The following is a 6,000-nucleotide window of genomic DNA, read 5'->3' on the forward strand; positions in this document are numbered from 1 at the left end:
TCTGATGATTGCACACTGAATAGTGGCAATGTGTCTATTAATAAATATTACATGAGGTCAGACAGTACAACTTTCCAAACGCCTGACCTAAAATATGTAGACTACTATGTCAGAACGGCATGTTTTTCTACTAGTTAGTCATTTACTTCATTGGCATCACATTAGCATCTTAAAAAAGCACCCATTTTATTGACTATTCTAGGTCTATTTGGGGAAACATTATCAGACACTTCCAACTTACTGACGCTATAGCCTACATCTGTTCTATTATGGAAACAGCATCAGACAGTTACAAGGATAACACTTTACATTAAGATAGCCTAGTTTATAAACAGTGAATTATTAGTTACCATCTGTCTAGTTTGGGGCATCAATAAATTCATATGATGTTTGTAGAGAATGGAGACTTCTGAATACAGAAATAATAGGCCAAGCAGTGACGGATTCATTTTATTCTGTCTACTGTAACACTGCCCCATATTGAATTGAATTATAAGCATATTCTCCTATTGTTATAACAGCTATATAACAATAAAGCATCATGTAATGTATTATTACAATCAGACAAATTAATGTGGTTTGATCTAAACATTGGAATTCCTAGAGGAAAATAATCGCATTACTTTTTTTTACATCGCTACGGACTACAGTTGGCCTACATTGCAACATACAAATGAGGCAACATTGAAATAGATAGATGCAAATGACATTATCATACCATAATAATTGTCATGGAAATTTCAAGATAACGTTTTGATAAGGAAAAAAATAAACACAGGTTTTCTGCACTTTACCTCCGAGCACTTGTTCGCTGGAGAGAAACAGAAGAAAAAGCTTGATAAGAAATAGCTTGTTGAATAAAATGAGAAGGTCCCCATAGTTTATTCTTTCACTTTTTTTCAGTTAAAAGACAAATCTGGATACTTGATAAAACTCCATTGTTTTCACTGGGCGGCACTATAATTCACACCCTCATTCACAACTTTTAATGGCAGAGTGCACAGTGTAGCCTACCTGTGCGTCTATCAAGCAAAAAAACGTTGGGGGAGGGACGTAGTCTATAGCCCCGCCCTGCCACTTCACCTAGGGCAAGGCCATAGACTGTATATATAAAGGGCTAGGCACTAGTGTAGTGCAGTCCAGTGATACATGGACAACATTTTTGCACTAGATACATTTTTTCCTCCAAAAACTAATTTGAAAAATCCTGCCCTTGAAACACATGCATTGTGTTATTACATACCGGTAGACATGCAAATTATCCTACTGCTATTCAGTTTTCACCAGTGACATACAGTGCATTCTGAAAGTATTCAGACCCCTTCCCTTTTTCCACATTTTGTTACGTTACAGCCTTATTCTAAAATTGATTTTCCTCATAAATCTGCACACAATACCGAATAATGACAAAGCCAAAACAGGTTTTTAAATTTTTTAGCAATTTTATTAAAAGTAACAAACAGAAATACCTTATTTATATAAGTATTCAGACCCTTTATTATGAGACTCAAAATTGAGCTCAGGTGCATCCTGTTTCCATTGATCATCCTTGAGATGTTTTTACAACTTGATTGGAGTCCACCTGTGGTAAATTAAATTGATTGGACATGATTTGGAAAGGCACACACCTGTCTATATAAGGTCCCACAGTTGACAGTGCATGTCAGAACAAAAACCAAGCCTCAAGATCGAAGGAATTGTCCGTAGAGCTCCGAGACAGGATTGTGTCAAGGCACAGCTCTGGGGAAGTGTACCAAAACATTTCTGCAGCATTGACGGTCTCCAAGAACACAGTGGCCTCCATCATTCTTAAATGGAAGACGTTTGGAACCACCAAGACTCTTCCTAGAGCTGGCCGCCCAGCCAAACTGAACAATCGGGGGAGAAGGGCCTTGGTCAGGAAGGTGACCAAGAACCCGATGGCCACTTTGACAGAGTTCCAGAGTTCCTCTGTGGAGATGGGAGAACCTTCCAACCATCTCTGCAGCACTCCACCAATCAAGCCTTTATGGTAGAGTGGCCAGACGGAAGCCACTCCTCAGTAAAAGGCACATGACAGCCCGCTTGGAGTTTACCAAAAGGCACCTAAAGGACTCTCAGTCCACGAGAAACAAGATTCTCTAGTCTGATGAAACCAAGATTGAACTCTTTGGCATGAATGGCAAGAGTCACGTCTGGAGGAAACCTGGCAACATCCCTGCAGTGAAGCATGGCGGTGGCAACATCGTGCTGTGGGGATGTTTTTCAGTGGCAGGGACAGGGAGACTAGTCCGGATCGAGGGAAAGATTAACAGAGCAAAGTACAGATAGATCCTTGATGGAAACCTGCTCCAGAGCGCTCAGGACCAGTTATACAGAAGATAGCCCTATTTGGTAAAATACCAAGTCCATATTATGGCAAGAACAGCTCAAATAAGCAAAGAGAAATGACAGTCCATCATTACTTTAAAGACATGAAGGTCAGTCAATACGGAACATTTCAAGAACTTTGAAAGTTTCTTCAAGTGCTGTCGCAAAAACCATCAAGTGCTATGATGAAACTGGCTCTCATGACCCAGAGTTACCTCTTTTGCAGAGGATAAGTTCATTAGAGTTCCCAGCCACAGAAATTGCAGCCCAAATAAATGCTTCACAGAGTTCAAGTCACAGACACATCTCAACATCAACTGTTCAGAGGGGACTGTGTGAATCAGGCCTTCATGGTCGAATTGCTGCAAAGAAACCACTACTGAAGGACACCAATAAGAAGAAGAGACCTGCTTGGGTCAAGGAACACGAGCAATGGACATTAGACCGGTGGAAATGTGTCCTTTCGTCTGGAGTCCAAATTTGAGATTTTTGGTTCCAATCACCGTGTCTTTGTGAGACGCGGTGTGGGTGAACAGATGATCTCTGCATGTGTAGTTCCCACCATAAAGCATGGAGGAGGAGGTGTTATGGTGTGGGGGTGCTTTGCTGGTGACACTGTCTGTGATTTATTTAGAATTCAAGGCACACTTTACCAGCATGGCTACCACAGCATTCTGCAGCGAAATGCCATCCCATCTGGTTTGGGCTTAGTGGGACTATCATTTGTTTTTCAACAGTACAACAACCCAACACACCTCTAGGCTGTGTAAGGGCTATTTTACCAAGAAGGAGAGTGATGGAGTGCTGCATCAGATGACCTGGCCTCCACAATCCCCAAACCTCAACCCAATTGAGATGGTTTGGGATGAGTCAGGGTGAAGCTGGTTGAGAGAATGACAAGAGTGTGCAAAGCGGTCATCAAGGCAAAGGGTGGCTATTTGAAGAATTTCAAATAAAAAATATATCTTGATTTGTTTAACACTTTTTTGGTTACTTAATGATTCCATGTGTGTTATTTCATAGTTTTGATGTCTTCGCTATTAGAAAATAGTAAAAATAAAGAAAAACCCTTGAATGAGTAGGTGTGTCCAAACTTTTGACTAGTACTGTATAGACCAACCATGTCTACCTGGGTTTGATTCTGGCACAAATAACTCAATCCCCTTGATTGATTTTATTTGTTTACATATTTCAAATATGGACAGTCCAGGGATATTTTACCCCTGATCTTGATAAGAAATGACCTTACCAGACACTTTTGGACATCATAAATAGGAAACAATTAAACAATTAAAACAATAACAATAGGCTATTAGTTTCAAATGTCGGGTAAATTGCCACAGTAGATTTGCTGTGGTAAAGGAGAAAATACTTTATTTATATTATACGAAATGCTTGTCAAATAGATAAATCGCCTTTAGACTTTTAAAAAATGACTAAATTGTTAAGATTACAATACCAACCAGTGGGTGAACCTATCTTGAAATACTGTGGTTGCAAGCACCACTAATATTAAGGTAACACCGACATCATCTTCTAGGGAGCATAATGAGGTGACCAATAATGGTGCAATTAAGATCAGCTGTGTGGGTGAATTTAGGCTATTGATGGTTTAACAAGACATCAGCTGGCGATAATCTAGTGCCATCGATGGTTTTAAGAGGCCCCTGGTTATTTGATTATATTCCAATACATTCTGTAGGCTACCCGTTGTCACATCCATTGTCACATGATGAAAGGTGTAAAAACCGAAAATAGGCTAGCCTACTGGTTGTGTTTCCCTAGCTGAGTTGATGAGCTGATTTGGGCCATCAGTTGATTGACAGATGTAGGCCTACTGTAGAACGATAAACTTTCCTCCAGTGTGGATGCTCGCCCACGTTTTATAGTTAGGTTATGTGAAATGTGTCAATATAGTTCTGGTCTTTGGTGTGGACTGAAAGCCTATATTGTGTGGCTTTAATATTTCATTTCCTAAAGCTGTCAAGAAGTTTATGCATTTGAGCCTATCCAAATACGATTTATTTTTAGCTGAGACACTTATCTTTGATGTGTAAATGATCAGACTATTCGTTTTACTTCTTGAAAACAGTTTAATAAATGCAATTAATTTGTGGGCTTAATGTAGGCTTAGGCTGGTCACTAGATCGCCCAGCACTCAGGAGGCTCAGAACTGGAGCGCGCTGCTCAGATCACTGCGCTACGACAGTTCACAATGCTCTAGCAAGCACTTAGAATACTGATGATACATAGGCACGTTGTTTTTAATTATTTACGTTTTAAGCCTAACCTTAAGCACTCGCAATTAATGCCTAAACTGTTAACCTTTGAGTTATTTCTGTTTTAACCCTGTAACCATGCGAAATTAATCCGTAAAAAATAGACGTTAATCCATGAGTCAAAGGGCCATCGGACAGCTTCAAGCCCTTGCGGACTCTGACATGTGTGTGACATGTGTGCTGAGGTCAGGGCTGTGACCGCAAGACCACACAGGCACTGAGGTAACTCAAGTAATTTATTATACCTATTGCTTGCCTTCAACAAATAATAAACCATCGAAACCATCTTGACTGGCTGCATCACTGTTTGGTATGGAAAATGCACCGCGCCCGACCGCAAAGCGCTACAGACTGTAGTGCAGACAGCCCAGTACATCACTGGGGCCGAGCTCCCTGCCAACAAGGGCCTCTACATCAGGCAGCACCAGAGGAAGGCCCGAAAAATTGCCATAGACTCCAGCCACCCAAGCCATAGACTGTTCACTCTGCTACCGTCTGGCAAACGGTACTGGAGCATCGGCTATCAGACCAACAGGCTCAGAGACAGCCTCTTCCCCCAAGCCATAAGACTGCTAAATAGCCAGACTGCTAAATAGTCAACTAATGGTACCCAAACTATCTGCACTGAATCTATCTTGCACTGACCCTACGCACACTCACTTTATATACACACACTCACTCACACTACACTGTCACTCCCTCACAAATCCATCACACATTCAAACACTACAGGCACACACACACATAACACACACAGCATACCGACACAAACATACACACACGCACATGCACACTCACACAAACAGACTTTTACACTCATAATTTGCTGCTGCTACTCTGTTCTTTTACTCTTATTGTTATCTATCCGGATGCCTAGTCACTTTACCCTGTCTTCATGTACATACCGTATCTACCTCAAGTACCTCATACATCTGCACATTGATCTGGGACTGGTACTCCCTGTATATATATAGCTCCATTCTTGTGTATTTTATTTTATTCCTCTTGTGTTAGTTACTATTACATGTTTTATTATTATTTATTTTAACTATCATTGGAAAAGGTTTCATAGGCAAGCATTTCACTGTAAAGTCTACACCAGTTGTATTCGGCGCATGTGATGAATCAAATTTGATTTAATTTGATAAAACTATTGATTTAAAAAAAAAAGGATTTTCCCTAACGAATAATACATCTACCACCTACAAATATGTCAATTTATTATAATCCACATAAGAATTCACACAAGATGCGCTGTAGCCTGCATGTAGCCTATAAACATCTCTTCCAGCTGGCCCCTGGCAGAGTTTTAAATATTTCTTCAGATATTCAGATCATTCTGCTGCAGGATTATTTTCCTCCTGCGAGGAAA

General features: G+C 40.4%; 1 pseudogene across 1 annotated transcript in view; it reads right to left on the reverse strand.

Annotated features, from left to right (window-relative positions):
- LOC311127400 (chondroitin sulfate proteoglycan 4-like) overlaps nt 1-5,531 on the reverse strand; it is a 35,095-nt pseudogene extending 29,564 nt beyond the window's left edge. The window contains exon 1 of the transcript in view: nt 5,515-5,531. The product of the transcript in view is annotated as a chondroitin sulfate proteoglycan 4-like (transcript). The remainder of the gene's footprint in view (nt 1-5,514) is intronic.
- Between the last annotated feature and the right edge of the window lie 469 nt (nt 5,532-6,000).

This window comes from Coregonus lavaretus (assembly GCF_964263955.1).
Source record: "Coregonus lavaretus genome assembly, chromosome: 4".
NCBI classification, from domain to species: Eukaryota; Metazoa; Chordata; class Actinopteri; order Salmoniformes; family Salmonidae; genus Coregonus; species Coregonus lavaretus.